Genomic DNA, 16,506 nt, shown 5'->3' with positions numbered 1-16,506 from the left:
ACCAAAAAAACAACAAGAGAGCCACGAGCACACAAAGACAAAAAGAAAAACTGAAAAAAATTCCTGTCATTCTCACACTTGGGGGCAGGAAACCACACTTAGCAGAGTGCTGTCAGCACCCTGCCTCCATGGGCCAGGCTGCTCCAGCATCAGCCCCGCTGCCACATCTCTTCCTCTCCTRTGAGGCTTCTGAGAAAGCCCAGCTCCTTCCTGGAGTGGAGCCTTGCCAGGGACATCAGGCTGTTACTGCTGACACACACTCCACACATAATTTGGTGGCTTCCTGCTCGAGGCATTACATAATTTGAGCCTCTGGCGTATCTTTCTGGAACATTTCATGTACTTACCCACAGGATCAGCAGCACCTTCGGTTACAGATAGCTCTGCACCTYTTTCTGCACTGACTCTGATCTGGGTGGCACTGACTACAGGCACAGATGGCTGTTTATCGCAGGTAAATAAAAACTGGRCAGTATGACTCCCAAAACACAGACCAAAGAAGCAGCTAATCACACAGTTAAACACAATTAACAGTCACAGGAATACCATGATGGAAATCCCTTTCGTAAACCACAGAATTCTATCAAGGACTGTTGCTTTCAGCTGCACTATGTCAGGAACTTATTAATAAAAGAGAGCATACAGCCTCCTGCTGTACCACACACAACCCGACCTAAGGTCCTATTCTGTCTTCAGCCATGAAATAATGAGTCAGGAGAGTTTTTGACTCAGGATCAAGGTATATCTAACTAAATTGAAAGGTAAAACCACTCCCTGGTGTTTGCTGAGCAAGATTCAGGACACTGTACCTCTGCAACAGGCAGACTATTTTCACAGAGATGTCAAATACCTGGAGCCCAGAGATTCTCTTTTATCAAAAGCATATCAATTGATAATAAAGTACACCCTCCAAAATGATTTGTAGAAAAYAGAATCTTTTAAACCTTTTTCTACAGAGAATGAGTTACATTTATATGATAAACCCCACATACTTTAGGCCAAGTGATAAACAACAGCAGCATTAGTGCAATGTAGAACAGTTACTACAAATCCTTATCAATATGCAAATGTAATAGCACTAAGAAACAATCTGCAATTTGACTCAGAGAATTTCAGTGTGTCTTGGATGTAATAATAATATACTATCTTATAGCTCCTGCAGGGAATTTTACCTGTTGGTATAGGAAAGTTATTTCTTTTTTCTAGGGGAAAAAAAAAGTACTCAATTTTTAGTCACCCATAGTAATTCTGTGGAACCAAAATCATCATGCTGCAGTTTAAGAGGTTTCCAATCTATGAAATTACTCATTGCTGATGAAAGCATTAACAGTCCAAGACTTCATTTACAACATTACAAAGAATCCAGGTCAATTATGGGTAAACGCTTTTACTCTACTCGGGCCAATGAAATTAATTATTAGCATAAAAACCTGCACTCCAACCAAGAGTAAAGTTTAAGGATGTCTCACCATAATGCAAAGAAAACAGAAAGGACGGAACAATCCTAAACTCCATGGAAACCGGGCAGCTAAACCGGGCAAGCCCTGGGGAACACTCTGCAGGTGAAAAGATGGGAAGACGATGGATACTCCTTTCAGGCCAGAAAGCCAACAGCTGCCAGCACTTCATATCACTAAGATAAAATCTAATGTCTCCAGGGAAAGCTCAGCATCATCATATAAATCCTACTGCAGCCTAATCATTCTTTTCGGGATGTACTCTGTGTTCCAGAAACTGGGAGCTTGCTCCTTTGTCAATCTCACTCTGAAATGTAGGCCAGCAGCTCTAACGTAGCATGTTGTGATCTACGCTTTTATTATCCCAATCCTCCACAACAGCAAGAGAAAGGGATTAAGCAGCTTTATTTTTCCCCCTGAATATTTACTGAGATAATTACATASCATACTATAATACAAGATTATTTTGCACAGTGTAAAATAACACAGAACGGGCCTGTCATTTTGTGCCAACCTCTTGGTCCTATCACTCTTGGGAGAGTACATGGCTGATCASATTAGGTAAGTTTCTCCAGGAAAGTTTAATAGCAAACTCTTCYAAATGTACCAAATAGATGCACTCAGCTTCTTCACACAGTCTCTTTTTTTGCAATCATATTTTTAAAATTATTTTGTCAAATGTTATTAATGACTAAAGCCATCTGTGTTTCTAAAGAATGCTCCTTTCCATCCTCTCTTTCCTTCCTACTCGGCTCCACAGTGAAGATTTTCTTATTTACAACCACTTTTATGCCAGCAGATGTTACACCACRCAAAACTGGTTTGCTGCAAGTTCAAGAAGAAAGTGGTGGGAAGAAGTTTATATAACCAGACATTATCAACAAAAGCAAGAGAGGCTGGCAAACCACAGGCAGTAGTCATTTAATTCACACAAATCTCTTCCCCTTTCTCACTCTGCTTTCCAATTTGTTTTAATTCCATAGGAGAATCTGACTGGTAGTCACTCCATAATGCATTGCAAGCTTTAAATGCCAGCAGCTTTTCTTGTCTTGACAAAATGTACAGAGCTGAAATTTAATTACAACTGGCTCAAACGCACTTTTGTTTTGCTTCTACCCACCTGGAACACATAGCCCATTTAAACTAAACATGTTTAGTCACTGGATAATATGAAGTATAAAAGAAAAGTTACACTGTAATAAACAGAGATACACTTCAAAACAATTTTGATTTGTATCTCTGAACCTGGCTKCAACCAGCTAGCAGGCATTACTGTGATGGAAATAGCATGGTATTTCAGTGCAAGAAAGTAAACATATTCTCCCAGATACTAGCACAGGAGTTGAAACCCACCCAAGAAAACTATTTGCATTATCGGTGTGCATTATTCTGCCCTAACGTTTTGACACTGAGTTTAAACATTAAGCTGCRAGTACAATGCCTCTTTTTTAAACTAATGCAATTTATTGGGGCAAAATCTGATATGGCCAGCCAGATTTCCTGAGTGCTAGTTTCTCCCAAGGAAAAAAAAGAAAAATTAGGAGACATCAGTTTAATTTTGATTTGTCCAGTAAACAGATCAAAGCACTACWGCTCTGCAGTGGAGATTTACAAAGCCTCCTTGTGCAAACATCCTGGGCCTGATGCTGCCGGCTGCACTGAAGCAAATTTCGTCTGATGGCAGCCAGTGCTGGTTTGTGCTACASTGTCCAATGCACAAAATTTACACTTTAAAGGAAATTCAAAATCTTTGAAGTCCCACTTGATCAAAAATTATTAAAACATGCAGCTTGAATTTTTAACACTGATCTCAACCACATGTAGTTGGAAATGTTTCACTCTTCTATCCTGTTGCTTATATACCAAAAGCTGTGTTCAGCTCTAGGCTCCTCCTATTCCAGTGCAATAAATTCTTCGGGTGAAGGAGCATTTTTAACAAATATGTACAACGCCTMAGAAAGAGATTCCAGAACCACTATTAGATCATTGAGAGCTGCAAGACTGCAAAGTGTAAATAATTTTTAGCATAACTGAAACAGCTTTCTAGATCTATGCTTTGTAAGACTGCAATTTCTGCCCAGCCTCTTCTATTTCTTTTCTCATCCAACTGTGCAGTTGAGCTTGTTCAGGGTTTGCTGTTTGGTGCCTTTCRCAGAACACAAAGAAAGAGGGAGGAAACAGAAATAACACAACCCATATAAATCAGTTTTAAATCATTCAGTGGTAGGCCTGGTATCAGCAGCTAAACTGATTCTTTGCAAAAGAAAATTGCTTTTTATACATATAGATGGTTTTGACTTGAGTGTCCCTTTAAGCCAGCTTTGCTGATTCAGACTATCTCCATGCCATTGCCAAGGGAAAAAAAAAGGCACTCCTGAGTTATATTCTGAATTAAAAGATTTAAACAGGGAATTCTCAAACTTAAAAACACCACCAAGAACCACATTTTCATTTCTGCTGGAAGACTGCAGAATATATATGCAGAAAGACTGCTTGATAAATATCCTATATCAGACTATGCTTCTAACACAGAAACTTTGCTCTTTCTAGGCTACAAATCAAAACTAGATCTGTTGCATAACAAAGGTATTAAAGATAATGGCCTCTAATACTGCMTGACACGTCAATGTGAGCAGTGTAAGCAGTGCCTTGCTCCATACATTCATCTCAACCCCTGGGAGTTTGTCTTGGTAGAGCGTGTCCATGTCCCTGATTTGCTGCATTTCAGATTTCCCAGTCAAGGTCAAGAAGTAATTTACCAGGATCCCCATTGGTAACACACAAGAGCTGCAGGCTTTGGGAAAGTCATCTCACCACGCTAAAAAAAGGTCTCAACAATTGGAATATAAAGAGATTAAACTGTCTTAAAGCTGCTTTATTCCTTTAGGTACTTCAGCACTTTGAACTGAACAACATGGATGSCATTTCTTTTTAACCTGCATAAATCACTTTTGTATATGTATTCTAAAAAACACTGTGTTGMAGTGTATTCTATCGTCTGAGGTATCAGCAAGTGGACACCAACCAGGTTAAATAAAAAATAATAAAGACTGCTTTGTAATAAATGCCATAATATAAATAATGCAAGGATAGTCCCTGCCCCAGAAACCTTGCAATTTAGGCCGTGAACAAAGAATCCTTAAGGGATCACACCAAACCTACCTAACATTCCTGAATTGACACTTACATTGTGCTGTACTTCAGTTCTTACTTTCAAGGCTGGAAGTATGCACTTGTTCTGATGTGCGCTGCTGAAAGCTGCTCTGGATCTGAGCCTTCATGGTGGGCATTATCATGACATTTAAGGTAGATATTGAAAAAATACCTAATCAGAACACTGTGGGTGGGTGGGTGTGTCCTGCTGTATTTAACTCAAGTCCTGCTTTAGAACAAGGAAATCTGTATTTTAAAGTCCAGTAGAACAGTTATGCCCATGCCCAAAAGATACAGGGAGAAGGGAAAGGGACTGGATGGTGGAACTATGAGAACAATAGCAAGCAATACAAATAATGAGCCTTTAGGCTGGGTCCCTTTCCTCCTGAGTCACAAAAGGTTAAGTGTTCTAACCCAGGAGTATTACCATTCCTGCTACAGGAYCAGATGTGTCCTAACAGCCACTCCTTGCTTTGCTGAAATTGAGCTAAAAATTAATTTTGAAATTATAACAGTCTCAATATGGTCATCTAAAAGTCTAGTAGTATCTCTCCACCCTGAAAAAGTGAAGTGTTTTGACATTTGAAGGCTTGAGTCAACTTGGTGGATATACACGATGCTTGGAAGAAATAAACAGAGCCCCAGTGGATGTGTAGCCCATAGGAAACAAAATTCTGAAGCCAAATTARTTCTTTCACCTGCAAAACCAACAGACTGATTCAATTAGTCTCCAGTTCTGAAGGTCTGGGTTTGTGCACTTGCAGTGGGCTGTACTCAGGTCAGTTTTATTTCTCATACAGGGCAAATTTCCCCTGCCAAGTCCTGGCACTAGATGAATTGTTACTACCTTTCTTTTGTCAGGTCAAATTTCAAGATTAATAAATAAATAAATAAAAKAMAATAAAATAAAACYCACACTGCCAAACAATAAAAGGAAGCTGTTATCTGTCACAGAGAATAGCTTTTTTCCTATTATTTTCCCTTTGAAAGGGGAAAGGAATGAACCATTAAGTGGACAAACACCATTTTGGCCTATGAATCATCCCTGATAAAACTGCTGATACACAACCCCAGTCACAACAGTATTACAGTAAGAGGGAACAGATAAATTTCAACAACCATCCAAAAGGCCCCTTGGATGAAGCATAATGATTTTAAATTGAATTTTGAGATGTGAGGCTCAGAGGGACTCGGGTTACTTGCTTGCAACACCCACACCRTCAATAGGCAGTGCTGAATAGGAAGAGCCAGCTCTTGTTAAAATTATGTTTCAGTCACTAAGAGAAGTGCTAATTACCAGCTGGACTGAAGACCACTGAGATAAGCAAAATATTCTCTGCCAAAGCCCTTTAGACAACACTCTTTAATTTCTAAAATCCAAGATGTGATGATAGCAGGAAGAGATGGARGGAAAAAAAAGGATCAATCCACTTTTAGTCATGTTTAAATAGAACTTCCTTTAAATGATTTTAAATTAACTGAGAACCATTATCTTTTCATCAACTTCTACAAAAAGAAAACCAGCCAAAAATTTATTTGTGTAATTAATGTGGTATTCATGTATACAGAAGCACTTGCTTTTTAATTGAAACTACAAGTTGGCTTCTCAGTAACTGAAAAATTCCAGGTAATGGTTTATGAAATCAAGCAAYATTATCAGAAAAGTGGTTATAATCTAAATTACCAATCACTTTTTAAGGAAGAGATGTAGCTCACCTGAAAAAAWACCATAGGTCTACAATTTAAAAATGTTTAGGTATGTAATTTTATAGCTCTTACAAAAAGCAAGAAACAAACACAAAACTGACACCTTACTCTGATAATWACTTCCACTAATGCTTTGAAGAGATACTTCCACAGATCTTTCAAATGAGCCAGGCAAAGCAACACCTTCAAGATACAAATTTTGGTTGAAATTTCAAATTATTCATCAGGCTCCTCATGAGCATTTAAATGCTGCTAAAGATATGGGCTATTCTTTTAGATGTATCCCGTTATTGAGGGAACAMAACTACCTGAAAGGAGGTAGAAGCCAGATAAGGTTTGGCCTCTTCTCCCAGGCAACCAGTGGCAGGACAAGAGGACATGGTCTCAGGCTGCCCCAGGGGAGGGTTAGGCACAGGAATGGTGATCAGACATTGGAATGGGCTGCCCAGGGTGGTGGTGGAGTCACCACCCCTGCAGATGTTTAAGGAAAGCCTGAACGTGGCACCTCATGCCATGGTGGTGCTCCATCATAGTTGGATTCAATGATCTCAGAGGTCTTTTCCAACCTAAGTGATTCTGTGAAAATTAGATTATTCAAAAACTAAACCCCCAAAAAAGGTTAATGTCGTTTCATGTGACTGGAAAAAATCCCCAGTATCTTGTACAAATGTTGYCTTCTGTAAAGAAAACAACTCCACTTAAAAACAAGAGAATGAAAACGCACAGCAAACATTCTGACACTGAACTACAGTGGGATAGAGACGATTCCTTAAAACGAAATAATGWAACTGTTAACACAGCAATGCAATTTCCTTTGCCATTTCTACCATGAGTATCAAAAACTGTTTTCCAGTTTTCAAAAGCCTCAAAGTATCGCTACATTGCTCAGCACCTGAATCATGGAAAACCACTCACAGAATCAATCATTAGATGATTCAAAATTACCTAAAAAACTACCTGTGTTTTTCCACATAATTTCAGATCAATTCAATAGATGTTTTTAATGTGTCAAATACCTGAGAGCTGCACTTAGATCTTTGTTTTCACAATATTATTATTCAATCGTTCTGCTCTGGGGAGAGGAGGTGGTTATTCCAGATTAGAGTGAGCAGTGTCTTTTCAAGGGTAAATTAGAAATTAAAGCAAGATGAGATCAGGGAAGATTACCAGGCACTGTTTATAAACTGAGCATAACTAAATCAAAGATTTATAAATCAGAGCATGTATTTCTTGGCAGATTGATTCAGTTTTGAAAACTGAAGTGTCACAGACTTCATTAAAAAAAAACCTCAGCAATAAAGCTTACTTTTTTTTCAGAAGTAACCTATTTCATGCCAATTTACAGCTACTCCTGTTAAGTACTGCCTTCACCTTGTGTCTTAAAATACAAGAATCATTTACAGAATAAATACGTGTGTTTGTATAGCAAAGAATTACTGCAAACATATACTTTTGGTGTCCCCACATCTGGAAATGTGATTAGGTTACATGAGTTCATCACCAGAAAGCTGTAAGAAACTAACACACAGGAATCCACAAAAAACTAAGGAACAAAACCTTTAAAAATAAGAAAAATGAAACTTTCAAAAAGTCTTTAAAGAAAAAAAAAAAAGAAATCCACAAAAAATTGTCTCCAAAACCCCTGAATAAATCAACTGGTAGGCTGTCACTGTAGCCAAAACCCAACAGATCGTCTTTTTTCTGAGACTGCAATTCAAAGAATCAGCTCTGAAAATGAAGGTGCAGCAGAGAAATTACATTTTTTTTACATGATTTGGATTACCAGACAAAGGTCTAAGTGAGCTGTGATTCCCCTATCCACATGGGGACCACAGTTCTGCAGTACAAACTTCATTAGTAAGAATTCTTCCAAATGAATTCAACCAGATGAGCAGAGCTGAAGATTTATCCCTTCCATACCCAGCAAACACAAATGTGCAATAGGAATAACACCCACCATTTCTCCAAAGCAATGATCACCCAGCTCTCTAGAGATAAAGCACAATGCATAGGACTTATCCTGCTGTTACCCTTTCCTACCCCTCAAAGCCTCTGTACATCTTCACWACCTGCTGGATCCAGAAAACTGAGGGATTATCATTAGCAGCTGAGGTCACAAGAATGACCATCGGGGGTATTCTCTCCCGAGCACACACTCCATAAATCCGTTCACAAAAGCACCAACACAGCTTACTGAGCCCACCAGCACCGCACCAACTTATTAATTCTGCCTGGGTCAAGGCCAGTTAAGGACCATCTGCKTCTTCCAAGGTGTCAGTTTTCATTAATTCCACAGGGATGAGATGGTATTGCTCCCATACAAGCARGGCAAATACTTCGATTACCTGATGCAAAGATTAATTTAAGACATTTCGTATAAAGACGTACAGATGAAATGGCACACAGCTACAAACTAATTTTATATGGCTTTTCTAGTTAAGCTCATGCTGTCATTAGGGTATCTCAWAGGAGACCATTTTATCAACATCTGTKTAYCRGRCTTGGCAGATATGCCAATTCCAGCMCTTTCTCAATTTCTAAAGAAAAACAAAAAAAAATTAAAACCTTGCAGAGCCAAACATACATAATACTTTAGGACAGGAATCTGCTTTGAGAAAAGCAAAATTATAACAGYGATGTCTGAATGCAGGGAAGCAGCAACCTGTACAACTAAATAAAACTTTGCCTACTTTGTCCTCACCTGGGCCAAGGTCTTCTCAGAAATGATTTCTCTTCCTGGCCACCTGCTACGGTCAGAGGTCATCAAAAAGCTACTCCATTTCATAGCCAAGACAGARAGCATCAGCAAAAAGAACAGCCAGACTCTGCTAGATACTGCCAGAATTGAAGGGCTTGGGGAAAAGAGGAAAKGAATCTCTGTATCAGTTCAGTTGCAGCAGAGAGATTCCAGGACCTTCCCCTGGGCAAACACAGATGTACAATGGGGGCTGCTCCTGCCAGCCCCAGACCAAACAGAGGAGGCTGCCAGGGTCTCAGAGCCCCAGCTGCTGTGCCTGGGGGAATGTGGCATCGGCAGCACTCTCGGGACACTGAGCCGCAGCTGAGCCTCCTCCTGCCCGGGCTGCCCTATTTGAGCCCTCGTTATTCTCCCGGGTCACAGCGCTCCCCGCCCCCCGAAGCCCCCACCTTCTGCTTCASCAAGGGATTTCTCCAATCAAAGCAGATAAGCGCATCATGTGAGGGACGGCAGACACGCTGAGGGGAATTTCCAAGAGCTTCGCCGCACCTGCAGCATCCACGGATACAGAGATTTCCAATGTGAAAATGACAAGCCAAGCAGGGGTGCCAAAGTATCCACGTTACCTGCAACTCACAGCCCCTRTGCCAGACTGCAGCACCTCATTTGCAATCTGCTCTGATATACCTGCAAACACATTCCATCTTTCCTTGTCATTTAATGTATGACAATTATTCCTAAGCATATTTTGCTAGGGAAGCAGTACACAAATAACACAGACCGAAAGATCAGAAAGCARTAATTACTCAGTCTATTCTTTGCTGATGTCAGACTTGCAGTACAGCWCTCCAAATCCACCAGAGCACCCAATTAATCTGCACTAATCCTCAAGAACGATATCTGAAAAACAAATAGTAAAATCAAATCATCCAACAAGCCTCCGCCTGCCTTGCAGTAACCCCACCATGCTTACCCAACCTCTTCTTTAAAAGATCTGTGCTTCCTCCTCAWCCCTGCAAACAAACCTACAGAGAATTCAGCAGCCTCCCTCCCCTCCTTCTTCAGAAATGCTTTTCTTTCCATGATCATGATCCTTCATATAAAAAATTATACCAGTTCTGTTGGGTTCAATGCATCACATTAGCCTTGCCAAGGAAACCACTCCATGGCTCTATTTCCTACTTYCCAATAAGGTATTCATATTACATTTCAGCTCACACTTCACGGGGAAGAATTCTCTATGAATTATCCTAATTTATGTATTTCAAAACCAACAGGGTCTCACTGCAGCTATCAATTCCCTTCTTCCCTCTGTTTCCTTTCAGCAGTGGCAGCAGTCTAATGYCAGAGATGAGGACAAGCACCTTGGATCCTCAGCTGTGAGGAGAGTACAGAACATCTGTACGTGCAACAAGTACAGCACATGCAGCACTGTCAATAATGGACATCCACAAAAGATTGGGTAAGAAAATCAAAAGGCAAATGCAAAAGACATGGCATTTTCAGGCATGGGAAATTAATATGTTCGAGGAGAAGAAAAATGGGAACAGAAAAACCCATAGAGTTTTGAAATGGAAGATCAAGGAGTGAAAAATGCCACTTTGGTATGAGAAGTTCTTTCATCTTGTTCAAGACCACAGCTTACATCYCAGAGAACCTCCTTATTACTTGTTATTTTCCACATCATCAGTGTTCACAGGATCATTGAAACTCTAGATCACTGGAATCCAAGAGATGCTCCTTATCAACCTTTCAAGTCCTTATTTCCCCCCCCCCACCACACACACCTTTATTAATCACTGACCTCCTGGCTGATTGCTTCCAGTCTGCAGGAACATGCGTGCTCAAGTTGAATGTAGAAATTATTAGAAAAGGAAATTTATCTGTAACTTCATGAATAAAGAGCCKGCTCTTTAACACCTTTTTCGTACCCATTTCTTCCTTACTCAAGTGCACCCAAATACTTCTGAAGCTGAATATATTTTCTCTCTCAACTGGCATATTGCTAGACTAACTGCAGACATAAATTATTTTTATGTAACTATTTGATAGGTGGATGACACTTGTAAATTTTTATCTGCATAATTTCAAATGGTTTTACAAATAAAAACAACTGAATATGAACACCAAGCCTAAATTAAGACTTTTCAAGTAAATGGTCTATCAGTAGAACATCTCAGAAGGAACAACGTAGAGTATTTAATCTGAACAGTCCCAGCATCGGTAAAGTCACACATCTCCTYGCGGTCTTCTGTGTTGCAAGGCTGGCTCACAAAAGAAGTTAAAATTTGAGAGCCCCAGAGTCAACTGAACCAGTTTCTGAACAGAACCAGTTTCTTCACAATCAAGAGGGCAAAGGCATGTGGCTACTTCGGCAACACCAATTTCAACCACTCTGCAAACAGAGCTTACAATGGAGCACATTCCAAACAGACTGCCTCACCTCATTCACCTAAAGCTCCCAGTTATTGTTACTGGGGAAAGAACAAGCTCTTATTTTGAGGCAACATCAAACAAGGGACTCTTAGCTCTCCAAGTGTAGAATCTCATGGTGGTACAATTATACCTCCCATATAAAATGGAAAACAAGGCCCTAACTTAGCATGTATGATGGCTGCCAAGCACTATTTAACTCACATTTTGATCCCTGGCTATTGCAAAAAAGAAAGGTGAGAAACACACTATGAGAAATTAGGAGCTCTTACAGGTTATTGAAGAGATTTTCTATCAGGCAGCATGGAGCAATTGCACAAAATCAGATTATGGATTCACTTACGAGGTGGTCATGAAAAAGGGGAGGATAAAGGATGCTTCACGCCATACCCATGGKTTTTGTGATCGGTGCTGTCTGTCCCATAACCAGCTATCAATCAGAGGTGGGACAGGATCACGACTGAGCTTAACAACACTGACAYGCAATGGAAAAGAATGGGAAATCATAAAGACATCAAAGTATCTGCCATAGCAACCTAAACAACGCAAAAGGCATGTGGTCTTAAAACTGAATACCTCATATTGCTCCCTTTTCATACACTACAGTAGGTCAACCTAACCTTTCAGGGACACCCACACTCCTCCGGAGGAACGGGCTCTCTCACAGGAAGACTGACTGGTGCTTCTTAGAACTCCAAAGGTGAAATGAAATATTATAACCATTCACAAATACCATTTATCCAAGACTAGCAATAAGGGAAACGGGACAGTATGAGTTCATATTAGTCTAAGGGACTTCAGAGGAAAGGAAGAAAAAGGTTTTGTCTCATTCTTCTCCAAAAATCAAGATTCTTTTCCTGTTGAACAGGTACGACTTTAACAAGTACTTCTTTCATGGCTGATACGTAGAGTGACTTGCAAGGCAAACTGACAAAAGAAGCCACAGCACTTCACTATCTTGTMTAAGTTGATGTTAGCCTTCAGAAGGGGGATGCAAGTATTGATTTTCCTCCCAGATCCCTTGCAGGGAAAACATCAGCAGCTCATCACCCAGAAGCCTGTTGGGGAGGAATCTCTAAAGCCACAGTTGTGCTGCACCATCTATTTCTGTGACTCACGTAAGCCGCTTGGGAGCATCTTGCCCTGAAAATTGCAGATTGCTGGCATTAGTGCTTGGAGGACAGCGGAGAAAGGGGTGTCCTGATGCTGTTTCCCATGTTGTGGCACCTTATTCCAGGCAATCAGACATTAGTATGTCTTTCTGGAACATTAGTATGACACCCAGACATTAGTATGTCTTTCTGGAACAAGGAACTTACTAGTGGGGCTGGGAATGTGTCTTTCACAGTTTCACAAGCTTCTTTACTCACATTTACTAAACTTCCAGAAACCACTACCATCATAAGATGGGTGAGGACCAAAAAGACAGATTTTCGTAATTTAGTGTTCACAGGGCAGGACATGAGCAAAACACAGTGGTTAATACCAAATCACTTTTTTTTTTTGTATTTATACCATTGATATACCATATATTCTAACCCTCTACAGGTCAGTTCTTTGGAAGACGAAGTCCAAAATTCACAGTCCTTTTCTTCAGAAGCAAGAGGAGCACAAAACCTGCTCCCAGAAAGTCCTGCTGAATAAAATTTATCCAGGCCTTTGATTCATGTTCATAGGTAATTTTGATGTGGTGCTGTGCATGAATCTTTCATAAGAATAAGATGTCCTTAACAGTATAATCAAAACACTTTTGAAGAATTAAGAGGCTCTGTCATAAACACCTCCACTGTGTGCAACTTCTGCAGACATCAAAGAGTCTTCCCCAAACCAGATGCATTACGTATCTTGCAAAATTAGTAAATGTACTCAAGCCATCAATTTTGCAATTTTTGAAGTAGCACAATGCATCTGTTTATTAGAGAATGGAACTATGCCCAGGATACTGATTAGCCATCTTACAAATAATGCTTATGCAACCCTTCGTAATGATTTCCACTAACAACCAACCAGAGATTTTATGACTTGGAAAATTTCACTTCTAAACCAATTTACAACACTTCCCAAAATCTAATGGGACAGATGATTGAAACTACAGAGGAAACCAGCCTTCTCCAAAATCAATGAGGTATAATTTTTCTAAGTAGTCTCTCTCAGGTAAGATGCCTGCATTAAGTTTTGGTTCTCATTTCTAAAATTCCCCTAAGTACTTCTCTGTCCTTTTCTCCCTTTCCTCTACAAAAGGGATTAATTCAATTTTAAGGAAAATAATAAAAGAGCAATTTCAGACTTCAGTCTCTGGCAAATTCCAAACAGGAGGAAATAGCAATTGAGCTGTTAAAACCACCAAGGAAAGCAAACCACTGAACAATTAAAAAAAACCACAAAAAATTACAAGATAAAAAATGAAAAAGAAATATCAAACAAGTCATTTTGGTAAGCACAAAACATATCCCTACAAGTTTTCAACTCAGTATACCTAAACCTGGTGAAAATTAAGCCATCAGTTCCTACACAGCTGTAACAAATACTTGACAGACTTCCAGCATAGCCCCAAGTTCATCATCACAGCCAGACATTACTGAACAAATGCCCAAAGTCTGCAACAGAAGTCAGCAGTGTATATCAAGCCCAAACAACTCGCTGTTGTTTTTGAAAAGGTGAAAACAACACAATATTTTGTGTGAAACATAACAAAGAAGTATTTCCTCTGTCAGTAAGGGAAATTCAAATTACTTATGTTTCCTGCCCCTTTTGCTCTTTCTCTCTTCCCCTTCAAGGTTCTGTCTTCCCTGCATTCTAAGAAAAAGCAGAGTGTAGGTTATGCATAAATTCATGACAGAAAACACTATTTTAGAACACAGCTCTTGTGCGTGGGTGCATGTCTTTAAAATAAAAGGCATTGTTACTCTACTGAGTGCGTATCCACAGCCAGCARCCAAATCAGATCCTCACATTTTATTTTGACAGCCACGCAGTTATATTTTCACCAGAGGTTTGACTTTTGTATCAATACCTGTTTTTTAGCGATATCATCAAGAGATGAATAAAAAGTGACATGTGAAGGCACACTGGTATTCATGGTTGTGGAAGAGTACTCTCATCCTAGAGCTCTGTAATTTGTTTTTAATTACTTCATGAAGTTACCAGTTGCAGGGAGGAATAAATCTGTTCCCAACTCAAATTTAGAAACTGTCTCTGTATGATACAAAATTGCTTGGCTCTAGATAACAATAATTATTTTGTGTTGCACAGCAATATTTGGTACCTTTGAGCCGGTGAAAGCCTGCAAGTACCGTGGACATAACATTTCCAGAAGTTGAAGAAATTAACCTGAAGTGAGTAGTATGAGCTTGCTAAAACTGCTCCAGTAAACTACAGAATACAACCCTCAACACAAACGTGTTACAAAAGAAACTGCTCCATCCTCTCGCAGGATCCGAAGTGCGACATTTTCCCSAGGACCCTCATTAACACCAATTATTAAACTGAAAATTCCACGGTGCAACAGCAAGCAAAGTTTGAAAAACACAAATGTTATTTACGCATTAAGAGAGCATGATGCAGAGTTTACTGAAGATTTATACTGTGTAAGACTTTGACTCCATGTAGCCCCTACCACCCACCTTTTCTACAGATCCATCTCCTGGACACTTTAACATTATATAAATTCCCCTTGAGATAAAGATTATTCTATAACTTTCCAATATCATCTCCCTAAGCAAGTATTACCTAACAAACASACATTAAATACCTCACAAGCGCATTAGATCCCTGGGTTTCTACTAGATGCCAGCATAAAAGAATACTTATAATTTACTTTGAGATATTAAAAAAAAAGAAGACAAGGCTGGATAACTGTAACTGGAAAGGATAAACAGGATTAAGTAACAGGTGTCTGACTGCACATAATTCAAAATCGTGCATGGAATACAGTGCACAGCCTTGGAATGGCTATGGAATGAAAATGGAAACATTGCTTTTGCACCTTGCTTTGAAAATTACCACTAAGTGATTTAAAAACATCTTGTAAATTATAACCACACAGACAGAGGCAACAGGAGCACTTGTATCCCCAGAAACCTTTGGATATATATGAAAGAAAACAAACAATCTTCAAAGGTGAGCCTGCCTTCCTCCCAGGGGAAAAAAAAGGAAAAAAAAAGAAAAAAGAAAAAAAAAAGAACAAGAAGAAAAGGAAGGGAAAAAAAAACACAGCAAGAAAGTTATACTTAACTACACAGAAACATTTGTCACACAGCCCAGCACTGACAAAATCCGGATACACTCAGAAACTACAGCAGCGAGGATGAGGGGAAGACTCCAGTCCCCAGGCGCGCACACACAGGGATCCACACACGGATCCACACACGGAGCACACCAACACGCGTGTGCGCACAGACACACGAGAATGTGACACGCAGACATGTCTGTGGACAGCCGTACATGTATGTCACACACCSACATGTATGACACGCAAACACACCTATGTGGCACACACCCATACATGCAGACCCACATGTATAACACACATATGTGACAGACACGCACGCAAGGCAAGACCCACAGGGATGCGAGCAGCCCACCCGGTGACAGACCCTCACATGTGACAGCCCCACACGTTTGCGACAGCCCTGCATGCATGCCAGCCCCGCATGGCTGTGACAGCCCCACACGTTTGTGACAGCCCCTCACACTCGCGCGCGTCCATCGCGGCCGGGGGAGCCCAAGGTTACGGCCCGGCGCGGGGGGGGCCGGGCAGCGCCGCTCCCCGCCAAGGGCGCGAAGCCGCGGACAGACCCGCGGCCACCCCCTGGACCCCCCCGCCTCAATGGTGGCCGCTCCCGCCGCCCTTACCTCAGCCGCCGAGGCTGCTTCCTCCTCTTCCTCCTCCTCCTCCTCCTCACGCTGTGCCACTGTCTGTGTGTGTGCCTGTATGTGTGCCTGTGTGTGTGTGCGACCCGCCCGCCCCACAGCGGCGGCGGCTCCTCCTTCCCCCCCTCCCTTCCCTTCCCCTCCCTCCTCCCACGCCGCCGCGCCCGCCTCAACCCCCGCAGCGTC

The 16,506-nt window shown here is 40.8% G+C and overlaps 1 protein-coding gene across 2 annotated transcripts in view; it reads right to left on the bottom strand.

Annotated features, from left to right (window-relative positions):
• Positions 1-16,394, bottom strand: part of PLCB4 (phospholipase C beta 4) — a 184,120-nt gene extending 167,726 nt beyond the window's left edge. For both annotated transcript variants that reach the window (XM_057382838.1, XM_057382830.1), the window contains exon 1: positions 16,303-16,394. The gene's annotated coding sequence lies outside the window, so the exon portion shown is untranslated. The remainder of the gene's footprint in view (positions 1-16,302) is intronic.
• Positions 16,395-16,506: the final 112 nt, after the last annotated feature.

Source organism: Malurus melanocephalus, unplaced genomic scaffold (genome assembly GCF_030028575.1).
Source record: "Malurus melanocephalus ecotype Western Australia unplaced genomic scaffold, MMel_1.1 scaffold_13, whole genome shotgun sequence".
Classification (NCBI taxonomy): domain Eukaryota; kingdom Metazoa; phylum Chordata; class Aves; order Passeriformes; family Maluridae; genus Malurus; species Malurus melanocephalus.
The sequence above is the reverse complement of the archived record's forward strand: the minus strand, read 5'-3'. Positions and strand labels throughout refer to the sequence as shown.